The sequence below is a fragment of the Aethalodelphis obliquidens genome, unplaced genomic scaffold (assembly GCF_003676395.1).
Source record: "Aethalodelphis obliquidens isolate GAN/ISIS:26980383/991018 unplaced genomic scaffold, ASM367639v1 scaffold35, whole genome shotgun sequence".
Taxonomy (NCBI): Eukaryota; Metazoa; Chordata; class Mammalia; order Artiodactyla; family Delphinidae; genus Aethalodelphis; species Aethalodelphis obliquidens.
The window spans coordinates 16,741,332-16,754,192 of NW_020837979.1; the positions used below are offsets into that span (position 1 = coordinate 16,741,332).

At 36.6% G+C, this 12,861-nt stretch overlaps 1 non-coding gene across 1 annotated transcript; it reads right to left on the reverse strand.

Moving 5' to 3' along the window:
* Positions 1–4,450: 4,450 nt before the first annotated feature.
* LOC113632210 (U6 spliceosomal RNA) lies at positions 4,451–4,555 on the reverse strand. Its single transcript, XR_003437729.1, has one exon. It is a non-coding gene; the product is annotated as a U6 spliceosomal RNA (small nuclear RNA).
* Between the last annotated feature and the right edge of the window lie 8,306 nt (positions 4,556–12,861).

Here is a 12,861-nt window from a genome sequence, read left to right on the forward strand (position 1 = left end):
GCCCAGTAAAGTTGTCTTATAAAATTAATTTTCATAATCACCATACATAAAAATATAAATACAAAAGTGATTACAGAGTTAGCTTAGAATTTTGAAATTTTAATGTAGATGTGAGGCCTCAACTACATTGCTTAGTTTCTTTGTGATATAGTTTGTTCATTTGTAAAACAGATTAAACAAAAACACTGATTTCATCAGTTTTTAATGAAATTTAAATAAGTCCTATGTAAGAATCCATACTTATATTGTTATATATATATTTACCAAATGCAAAACATTTTTTCTTTCATATAAAAAACATAGACTATATACAGTCTTATTTTTATAATTATATTTTATTTATTATCAATATGTAATAAATACACTCAATTATATATTTAAAGTAATTACACTATCAGTTTAACTTCAAATAATACTTTTTATGGATATGTTTCTATACTCAAGTAAAATCATCCTTTCTATCCTGTTAACTGTTTTGGATGAAGCATCTTTTACTTTGCATAGAATTTACTCTATTACCTTTCCTTTTATCATGACAGATATTTGTCAAGAAATGAATGGTTGGGTAAATTAGTGAATAAAACTTCATTTACACATGATTTACTATAAACTGGAGTTTATAAAATGGTGTCTCACCAGAAGAATTTTAATTTTCAGTGTACCAAGGGGATTTCATCATTCTTTTTTGTTTTCGCCCTTATGTAGAAGTCCAAATGCACAAATCCTAAGGATAACCAACATTGCTTCAGTGTATTCTCCTGGAAATTAAGGGATAAATATGTAACTCCCTTTCTACTTTGCCCATGTTCAGACATGAGTGAGAGAAATTCAAGAGGCAGGAAACAAGCAATTGGAGATCACTAGTTTACCTGCGGCATTGTTGAGGCTATACTGGAGGGCATGACTCAAATCTCATTAAAGGGCTTGTTAACAGTTGAGCTTATCTCCCCAAACTAAGTCAGGGGATGCCCCAGGAACTTTAATGCTGGGCTGAGAGCAGGTGAGCTTACTTCTCATGTGCAGTGGGATTCCAAAAGCTGGGTAAAGAAATATGTTGAGCCATAAAGCTTAGCTTCTCTCCTCAACTCACAAAAGTAAAGAGTCATTTCTTTCTCCAGGGGGAGAAGAATAAGGAAAAGTCTTCCCTGTGACTGTAATGCATCTTATCACATGGAAATGTGAAGCCACAAGAAATAAGTTCCTTTCCTTTTCCCAATATTTTTGATATCTTACAAAAAGTAAGTGATATAAGTTCTTTAAAATGGAAAGGACATGAATCAATTTTTATAAGCCAATTGATATTATATAACAATTTCAGAAAAGACTTTACTCAGAAATATTCTTGGCAATTCTTAATAAAAGACTACAACTGGAAAGTACATCTGAGTATGATTTTCCTTTCTGTTGACAGTGGACTTTAAATTTCTCATTGTAACTGGTCTGCCAGTTTGTTTAACCTAGCAGTTGTTTATTTGCTAGATCTATCTTTTCTTTTTATTTTATTTTATATTTTTCTCTGCAGTGTTTTTCATGAATTTTATATGAAGTGTCTTTCCCTTCCATAGTAAGCCATTATGAATAAATCCAGAAAGTTGCTGTCTGTCGTGAGACATCTACATGGCTGTTATGTGCAAATGCCATTTTTATGTGTCATGTAGAATTTTTAGGTAGTGATATGGTCACATGTAAATGATATTTATAGAGTTATTTTTTCCAAATGAGACTGTCTTCAAAATTGTTAATAATTTAACAACTAAGGAATTACTTAACATTCTTAGAAGCTGCTAGATGACTTCCAAATATTACACAAGATAATTTCTTTCTCTTTAACTACTTCCCATTACAATTTTCCCTTCTCTTTTCCAAAGGATGATATTATTATTTTTGAAAGAGAGAGATAAAATAAAAAATAAAACCTGTCTCCCCTCTTCTTAGACTCATCTATGTATTTGATTGGTTAGCGAAAAATTAATTAGCCAATAATACAAAGCACATGAATATTTCAATCATTGTTTAACACTATCTGTTTATTAAGTAAGGAGGTTTTAAAAAATAATTAACTACTTGGGTTCCACTGCAGCCTTGATCATGTCAGAACTCCTGGATTGTTTCAGATGCTCAGACATGATTTTTAAGTCTGCTTTAAATATAAGGAATATATCTCCAAATGCTAATAAACAACATGGGTTATTGACCTGAAAAACTGTCTTAGTGAAGCATTTAAAAGTTCTTCCAATGTTATTTCCAATTCTTCATCTTTACTCTTTTAAATGAACTATTAACTACCCTCTCCATAGGTCTCACAATGTTTTCTTCTAGTTCTTCTGCAAACATAATTATTTACAGATTCCCATCTCTATATTTCCAAATCCTATTATTCATTTAACTCTTAATAATTTTATTCATTTTTTCATGGGAATTTCATTTGTCCTTATTTTAAAGAATAAATTTATGATATAGAAGTTGCTATTAATTCTATCTATACCTTTTGATCTGATAATAAATAATTTTGGAATATATTCTGTATTTTCACTTATGATTAACACTTATATTTTTAAAAAGTACGCTGTATGAAGCATGGCACACATAGGTCTAAAAGATGAACAATGAGTGAATGAACAAGGATATAATGAACAATGAACAAAATATAAATCCAGGTTTCTGACCAGTGATAAATAGATAATGAAAAAGCAGAAGATAGAACTGCATATTCAAAATAATAATAGAGAAGGTGGGACCAAGACAGCAGAGTGGGTGGGTCCTGAGCTCACCTCCTCCCACAGACACACCAAAATTACAACATAAAGAACAACACTGTCTGAGAACACATAACAATAGCATAACAGCTTTTCTACAATTAAGGACACAAAAACAAACAAACAAACAAAAAACATCCAGACAGGTACGAGGGGTAAAGATGTAATCTAGTCAAGACCCACACTCTGGTGGGTGACCAACAAGTGAAAGGTAATATCACAAACACAGAGGACTTTCCTAAGGAGCAAATGGTTTGAGCCCCACCTTGGGCACCCAAGCCCTGGGGATCAGCACTGGGAAGATGACCTCCCTGGTTTTACAACCAGCAAGGTTTACATCCAGGAGATCCAAAGAGCTGTAGGAAACCAAGGCTCCACTCTTAAGGGGCTTTCATACAATCTCACTTGCTACACATCTGAGCACAGAGACCACAGATTGAAAAGTGCACATGCTCTAGCAGGTCTACCAAGACTGCCCCAGCATACCATGTAGCCCATACCAGGCACCCACTCCAGCCACCCCCCACCATGGTGGCAACTCTCAGTGGGCACTGGCTTGTGCCAGGCTCCACCTCCATCCATCCCCCTATCCACCAAAGCAGTGGCCTCCAGCACACCTTGAGAAAAGCCCCAGCCCATGCCTGAATCAGCTCCAGCCCTCCTGCTAAAGCCACTAGGTATACACAATCTGTATAGGGACATTCCTACACAAGGACACACCTTTAAGACTGGGAGAGGAAAATCTTTTCCCTAATTCATAGAAAGAAACACAGAAAGTCAAACACAATTAGAAGACATAGGAATTTGTTCCAAACAAAAGAATAAGATAAAACAGTAAAATAAGCAAAAAACAAACAAAAACAAACTGATGAAACAGAAAAAAGTAATTGACCCGATAAAGAGTTCAAAGCACCAGTCATAAAAATGTTCATGAAACTCGGGAGAAGAATGGAGCAACATACTGAGAATTTCAACAAAGAACCAATCAGAGTTGCGGAACCCGTTAACTGAAATGAAAACTACACTAGAAGAAACCAACAGCAAATTAGACAATGCAGAATAATGTGTAAACAACCTGGAAAACATAGTAGTTTAAATCACCCAGAGAGTAGCCTTGATATATATACACTACCAAATGTAAAATAGATAGCTATTGGGAAGCATCTGCATTGCACGGGGAGATCAGCTCGGTGTTTTGTGACCAGCTAGAGGAGTGGGATAGGGAAGATGGGAGGGAGAGGCAAGAGGGAGGAGATATGGGGATATATGTATACATATAGCTGATTCACTTTGTTATACAGCAGAAAGTAACACAATTGTAAAGCAATTATACTCCAACAAAGATGTTAAAAAAAAACACTAAAAGAAAAAAATAGCAAAAATTAAAAAAAAAATTAAAAAATTGAGAATAGTTTTTTTTGTTTGTTTGTTTTAATCCATTCAGTCACTCTATGTCTCTGATTGAAGCATTTATTTAGTTACATTTAAAGTAATTATTAATAGGTATGTACTTATTGCCATTTTGTTTCTTGTTTTCTGGTTGTTTTGTAGTTTATTTTTGTTCCTTCTTTTTTTGCTCTCCTTCCTTGTGATTTTATGACTAGCTTTACTGCTATGTTTGGATTCCCTTTTCTTTTTTGTGTGTGTACCTGTTATAGATTTTTGGTTTCTGATTATCATGAGGTCCATATATAAAAAATATGGAATGATTCCCAAATATGTATGTCATACTGCATAGAGGCCATATTTATCTTCTCTGTAGGATACCAATTTACTAAATGTGCTGTAGAATCTAACACTGAAGAGGTTTCTTGAGTTAATTTTGAGTGAGCAAAGTAAGACACAAAAGAGTGTGAGTTTATCTATTGATGCTTAAAAAGTCGCTTCAAAATTTAGTGTCTTGAGAAGACAATAATTATGCACTCTTGGTCAGATTTCTCTTGATTAGATTCTATAATAACTGAGTTGTATATAAAAGAAGAACATATGGAGTTTTGCAAACTATATATCTGATATTTGCAAACATTTGCAAACTATATATCTGATAAGAAGTTAATATCCAAAATATACAACAAATTTATACAACTCAATAACAACAACAACAACAAAATCAACTTGATTTTAAAATGGTCAGAGTACTTGAATAGGCATTGTTCAAAGAAGACATACAAATGGCCATCTACATGAAAAGGTATGAACATTTCTAATATCAGGGAAATGTAAATCAAAAGCTCACACCTGTTAGGGTGGTTATTATCAAAAAGACAAGAGATAGCAAATGTTGGCAATAATGTGGAGAAACAGGAACCCTGATACAGTGTTTGTGGGAATGAAAATTGGTGTATTCAATATGAAAAACAGTATGGGTGGTAGTCAAAATATTAAAACAGAAATACCATATGATCTAGCAATTCCATTAGAAATTAAATCACTATTCTGAAGATATATCTTCACTCCCATGTCTGTTGCAGCATTATTCAGAATAACCAAAATATGGAAACAATCTAAATAACATAAGTGTCCACTGGTGTATGAATGGATAAAGAAAATGTGAAATACATGTACATATAATAGAATATTATTGTGCCATAAAAAGAAGAAAACTGCCATTTGGAAAAACATGAATGGGTCTTCAGGCAATATGCGAAGTGAATCAAGTCAGTCAGAGAAAGAAGAATAATGTATGATCTCACTTATATGTGGAATCTGAAAACATCAAACTTACAGAAACAGTAGAATGGTGGTTGCCAGGGAGTGAGGGGTGAAGGAAATGAGGAGAAGCTGGTGAAATAGTACAGGCTTGCAAGTATAAGATTCATAAATTCTGGGATGTAAGGTATAGCATGGTGACTATAATTAACAGTAACATATTGTACTTTTGAAAGTGGCTATGAGAGTAGAGCTTTCCCATTCCCACCATAACAACAATAAAATGGAAATAGTGTGAGTTGAAGGATGTGTTAACTAACCTTATTGTGGTAAACATTTTGGTGTCAAATCATCATGTTGTACACCTTAAACTTACACAAGGTTATATATCAATTATGTCTCAATAAAGCTGAAGAATAAATGTGTTTTTTTTCCCTTGGAGTCTTCAGCTAAAATGGCTGGAGAAACATTTGTACCTGAACATCATGTTAAACTACTGGGGAAAGAACTGACTTCATGCCAATATTCAGTTTTCCCTGAAAGAATAAGCAATCATGGCATGATCTCCACTCACTAAATACTCTTACATTTCAGGAACATTTTACAGTCTTTTTTAAAATACAAGTAGAGGAGCTTCAAGATAGCAGAAGAGTAAGACGCGGAGATCACCTTCCTCCCCAAAACTACATCAGAAATACATCTACACGTGGAATAACTCCTACAGAACACCTACTGAACGCTGGCAGAAGACCTCAGACCTCCCAAAAGGCAAGAAACTCCCCACGTACCTGGGTAGGGTAAAAGAAAAGAGAAAAAAACAGAGACAAAGAATAGGGACGGGACCTGCACCAGTGGGAGGGAGCTGTGAAAGAGAAAATGTTTCCACACACTAGAAGTCCCTTCACAGGCGGAGACCAAGGGTGGTGGAGGGGGGGAGTTTCGGCGCCATGGGGGAGAGCACAGCAACAGGGGTGTGGAGGGCAAAACAGAGATTCCCGCACAGATAATTGGTGCCCAACAGCACTCACCAGCCCGAGAGGCTTCTCTGCCCACCCGCCGGGACGGGTGGGGGCTGGGCGTTGAGGCTCGGGCTTCGGTCTCTTCCCAGGGAGAGGACGGGGGTTGGCTGCGTGATCACAGCCTGCAGGGAGCTAGTGCATCACAGCTAGCCGGGAGGGAGTCCAGGAAAATGTCTGGAGCTGCTGAAGAGGCAAGAGACTTTTTCTTGCCTCTTTGTTTCCTGGTGCGCAAGGAGAGGAGATTAAGAGCGTCACATAAAGGAGCTCCAGAGACGGGCAAGAGCTGCGGCTATCAGCACAGACCCTGGAAAGGGGCCTGAGACACTAAGGCTGCTGCTGCCGCCACCAAGAAGCCTGTGTGCAAGCACAGGTCACTATCCCCATCTCCCCTCCTGGAAGCCTGTGCAGCCCGCCCCTGCCAGGGTCCCAGGATCCAGGGACAACTTCCCAGGGAGAAAAAACGGCGCACCTCAGGCTCGTGCAACGTCACACCTGCCTCTATCCCTGCAGGCTCGCCCTGCATCTCTACCCCTCCGACCCCCTGGCCTGAGTAAGTCAGAATCCCCAAAGCAGCTGCCTCTTTAACCCCATCCTGTCTGGGTGGGGAACAGACGCCCTCAGGCGACCTACAGGCAGAAGCGGGTCCAAATCCAAAGCTGAACCCTGGGAGCTGTGCAAACAAAGAAGAGAAAGGAAAATTATGCCCAGCAGCCTCAGGAGCTACACAATCTCCACAATCTCCACAATCAACCTGATCTCCACAATCAACCTGATGTACCCTGCATCTGAGGAATACCTGAATAGACAACAAATCATCCAAAATTGAGGAGGTGGACTTTGGGAGCAATGGTATATATTTTTGTCTCCTTTTTTTCTTTTTGTGAGTGTGTATGTGTATGCTCCTGTGTGTGATTTTGTCTGTATAACTTTGCTTTTATCATTTGTCCTAGGGTTCTGTCTGTCCAATATGTTTTTTTATTACTTAAAAAAAGTATTCTTAATAATTATTTTTATCTTAATAACTTTATTTTATTTTACTTTATTTTATTTTATTTTATCTTCTTCTTTCTTTCTTTCTTTCTTTTTTTGTTCTCCCTTTTATTCTGAGCCGTGTGGAGGACAGGCTGTTGATGCTCCAGCCAGGCATCAGGGCTGTGCCTCTGAGGTGGGAGAGCCAAGTACAGAGCACTGGTCCACAAGAGACCTCCCAGCTCCATGTAATATCAAACGGCAAAAATCTCCCACAGATCTCCATCTCAACACCAAAACCCAGCTTCACTCAAAGACCAGCAAGCTACAGTGCAGGACACCCTATGCCAAACAACTAGCAAGACGGGAACACAGCCCCACCCATTAGCAGAGAGGCTGCCTAAAATCATAATAAGGCCACAGACACCCCAAAACACACCACCAGATGTGGACCTGCCCAACAGAAGGACAAGATCCAGCCTCATCCATCAGAACACAGGCACTAGTCCCCTCCACCAGGAAGCCTACACAACCCACTGAACCAACATTAGCCACTGGGGACAGACACCAAAAACAATGGAAACTAAGAACCTGTAGCCTGTGAAAAGGAGACCCCAAACACAGTAAGTTAAGCAAAATGAGAAAGAGAAACAAACAGCACATGAAGGGGCAAGGCAAAAACCTGGCAGACCTAACAAACGAAGAGGAAATAGGCAGTCTACCTGAAAAAGAATTCAGAATAATGATAGTAAAGAGGACCCAAAATCTTGGAAATAGAATGGAGGAAATACAAGAAATGTTTAACAAGGAACTAAGAGAACTAAAGTGCAAACAAACAGAGATGAACAACACAATAAATGAAATTAAAAATTTTCTAGAAGGGATCAATAGCAGAATAACTGAGGCAGAAGAACAGATAAGTGACCTGGAAGACAAATTGTGGAAATACTGCAGAGGAGAATAGAGAAAAAAGAATGAAAAGAATTGAGGACAGTCTCAGAGACCTCTGGGACAACATTAAATGCACCAACATTCAAATTATAGGGGTCCCAGAAGAAGAAGAGAAAAAGAAAGGGACTGAGAAAATATTTAAAGAGATTATAGTTGAAAACTTCCCTAATATGGGAAAGGATATAATTAATCGAGTCCAGAAAGCACAGAGTGTCCCATACAGGAAAAATCCAAGGAGAAACATGCCATGACACATATTAATCAAACTATCAAAAATTAAATACAAAGAAGAAATATTAAAAGCAGTAAGGGAAAAACAACAAGTAACACATAAGAGAATCCCCATATGGTTAACACCTGATCTTTCAGCACAAATTCTGCAACCCAGAGGTGAGTGGCAGGACACATTTAAAATGATGAAAGAGAAAAACATACAAACAAGATTACTCAACCCAGCAAGGATCTCATTCAGATTTGACGGACAAATTAAAAGCGTTACAGACAAGCAATAGCTAAGAGAATTCAGCATCACCATACCAGCTTTACAACAAATGCTAAAGGAACTTCTCTAGGCAGGAAACACAAGAGAATGAAAGGACCTACAATAATAAACCCAAAACAATTAAGAAAATAGTAAAAGGAACATACATATCGATAATTATCTTAAATGTAAATGGATTAAATGCTGCAACCAAAAGACATAGACTGGCTGAATGGATACACAAACAAGACCCATATATATGCTGTCTACAAGAGATCCACTTCAGACCTAGGGACACATACATACTGAAAGTGAGGAGATGGAAAAATATATTTCATGCAAATGGAAATCAAAAGAAAGCTGGAGTAGCAATTATCATATCAGACAAAATAGACTTTAAAACAAAGAATGTTATAAGAGACAAAGAAGAACACTACATAATGATAAAGGGATCAATCCAAGAAGAAGATATAACAATTGTAAACATTTATGCACCCAATACAGGAGCACCTCAATACACAAGGCAAATACTAACAGCCATAAAAGGGGAAATTGACAGTAACACAATCATAGTAGGGGATTTTAACACCCCATTTTCACCAATGGACAGATCATCCAAAATGAAAATAAATAAGGAAACACAAGCTTTAAATGACACATTAAACAAGATGGACTTAATTGAAATTTACAGGATATTCCACCCAAAAAAAACCAAAATACACATTCTTCTCAAGTGCTCATGAAACATTCTCCAGGATAGATCATATCTTGGGTCACAAATCAGGTCTTGGTAAATTTAAGAAAATTTAAATTATATCAAGAATCTTTTCCAGCCACAACGCTATGAGATTATATATCAATTACAGGAAAAAATCTGTAAGAAATAAAAACACATGGAGGCTAAAGAACATACTGCTTAATAACCAAGAAATCACTGAAAAATCCAAGAGGAAATCAAAAAATACCTACAAACAAATGACAATTAAAACACAATGACCCCAAACCTATGGAATACAGTAAAAGTGTTCTATGAGGGAAGTTTATAGCTATACAAGCCTACCTTAAGAAACAACAAACATCTCAAAAAAACAACCAAACATTACACCCAAAGCAATTAGAGTAAGAAAAAAAAAAAAAACTCCAAACTCAGCAGAAGGAAAGAAATCATAAAGATGAAATCAGAAATAAATGAAAAAGAAATGAAGGAAACAATAGCAAAGATCAATCAAACTAAAAGCTGGTTCTTTAAGAAGATGAACAAAATTGATAAACCATTAGCCAGACTCACCAAGAGAAAAAGGGAGAAGACTCAAATCAATAGAATTAGAAATGAAAAAGGGGAATAACAACTGACACTGCAGAAATACAAAGGATCATTAGAGATTACTACAAGCAACTCTATGTCAATAAGCTAATAAAATGCAAAACCTGGAAGAAATGGACAAATTCTTAGAAATGTACAACCTTCCAAGACTGAACCAGGAAGAAATAGGAAATATGAACAGACCAATCACAAGCATTGAAAATGAAACTGTGATTAAAAAACTTCCAACAAATAAAAGCCCAGGACCAGATGGCTTCAGAGGTGAATTCTATCAAACATTTAGAGAAGAGCTAACACCTAACCTTCTCAAACTCTTCCAAAATATAACAGAGGGAGGAAAACTCTCAAACACATCCTATGAGGCTACCATCACTCTGATACCAAAACCAGACAAAGATGTCACAAAGAAAGAAAACTACAGGCCAATATCACTGATGAACATAGATGCAAAAATCTTCAACAAAACACTAGCAAACAGAATCCAACAGCACATTAAAAGGATCATACACTATGATCAAGTGGGGTTTATCTCAGGAATGCACAATATGCACAAATCAAGCAATGTGATACACCATATTAACAAACTGAAAGAGGAAAACCATATGATCATCTCAATAGATGCAGAGAAAGCTTTCGACAAAATTCAACACCCATCTATGATAAAAACCCTCTGGAAAGTAGACATAGAGGGAACTTTACTCAACATAATAAAGGCCATATATGACAAACCCGAAGCCAACATCGTCCTCAATGGTGAAAACTGAAACTATTTCCACTAATAACAAGACAAGATTGCCCACTCTCACCATTATTATTCAACATAGTTTTGGAAGTTTTAGCCACAGCAATCACAGAAGAAAAAGAAATAAAAGGAATCCAAATTAGAAAAGAAGAACTAAAGTTGTCACTCTTTGCAGATGACATGATACTATACATAGAGAATCCTAAAGATTACCAGAAAACTACTAGAGCTAATCAATGAATTTGGTAAAGTAGTAGGATACGAAATTAATGCCCAGAAATCTCTGGCATTCCTATACATTAATGATGAAGAATCTGAAGGTGAAATTAAGAAAAACCTCCATTTACAATTGTAGCAAAAAGAATAAAATATCTAGGAATAAACCCACCTAAGGAGACAAAAGAACTGTATGTGGAAAATTATAAGACACTGATGAAAGAAATTAAAGATGACAGAAATAGATGGAGAGATATATCATTTTCTTGGATTGGAAGAATCAACATTGTGAAAATGACTCTACTACCCAAAGCAATCTACAGATTCAATGCAATCCCTGTCAAACTACCACTGGCATTTTTCACAGAACTAGAACAAAAAAAAATCACAACTTGTACAGAAACACAAAAGACCCCAAAGAGCCAAAGCATCTTGAGAAAGAAAAACGGAGCTGGAGAAATCAGGTCCCCTGACTTCAAACTATACTACAAAGCTACAGTATCAAGACAGTATGGTACTGGCACAAAAACAGAAATATAGATCAATGGAACAGGATAGAAAGCCAAGAGATAAACCCACGCACATATGGTCAGCTTATCTTTGACAAAGGAGGTAAGAATATACAGTGGAGAAAAGACAGCCTCTTCATTAAGTGGTGCTGGGAAAACTGGACAGCTACATGTAAAAGAACGAAATTAGAACACTCCCTAACACCATACACAGAAGTAAACTCAAAATGGATTAAAGACCTAAAGGTAATGCCAGACACCATCAAACTGTTAGAGGAAAACATAGGCAGAACACTCTATGACATAAATCACAAGATCCTTTTTGACCCACCTCCTAGAGAAATGGAAATAAAAACAAAAATAAATAAATGGGACCTAATGAAACTTAAAAGCTTTTGCACAGCAAAGGAAACCATAAACAAGATGAAAAGACTACCCTCAGAATGGGAGAAAATATTTGCAAATGAAACAACTCACAAAGGATCTATCTCCAAAATATACAAGCAACTCATGCAGCTCAATATCAAAAAAAAAAAAAAAAAACCCAATCCAAAAATGGGCAGAATACCTCAATAGACATTTCTCCAAAGAAGATATGGATTGCCAAGAAACACATGAAAGAATGCTAAACATCATTAATCATTAGAGAAATGCAAATCAAAACTACAATGAGATATCATCTCCCACCAGTCAGAATGGCCATCATCAAAAAATCTAGAAACAATAAATGCTGGAGAGGGTGTGGAGAAAAGGGAACCTTCTTGCACTGTTGGTGGGAATGTAAATTGATACAGCCACTATGGAGAACAGTGGAGGTTCCTTAAAAAACTAGAAATAGAACTATCATATGACCCAGCAATCCCATTACTGGGCATATACCCTGAGAAAACTGTAATAATTCAGAAAGAGTCATGTACCAAAATGTTCATTGCAGCTCTATTTACAATAGCCAGGACATGGAAGCAACCAAAGTGTCCATCAACAGATGAATGGATAAAGATGTGGCACATATATACAATGGAATATTACTCAGCGATAAAAAGGAACGAAACTGAGTCATTTTTATTGAGGTGGATGGACCTAGGGACTGTCATACAGAGTGAAGTAAGTCAGAAAAATAAAAACAAATACTGTATGCTAAATCATATATATGGAATCTAAAAAAAAAGAAAGAAGGAAAATGGTCTGAAGAACCTAGGGGAAAGATGGGAATAAAGATGCAGACCTATTAGGGAATGGACTTGA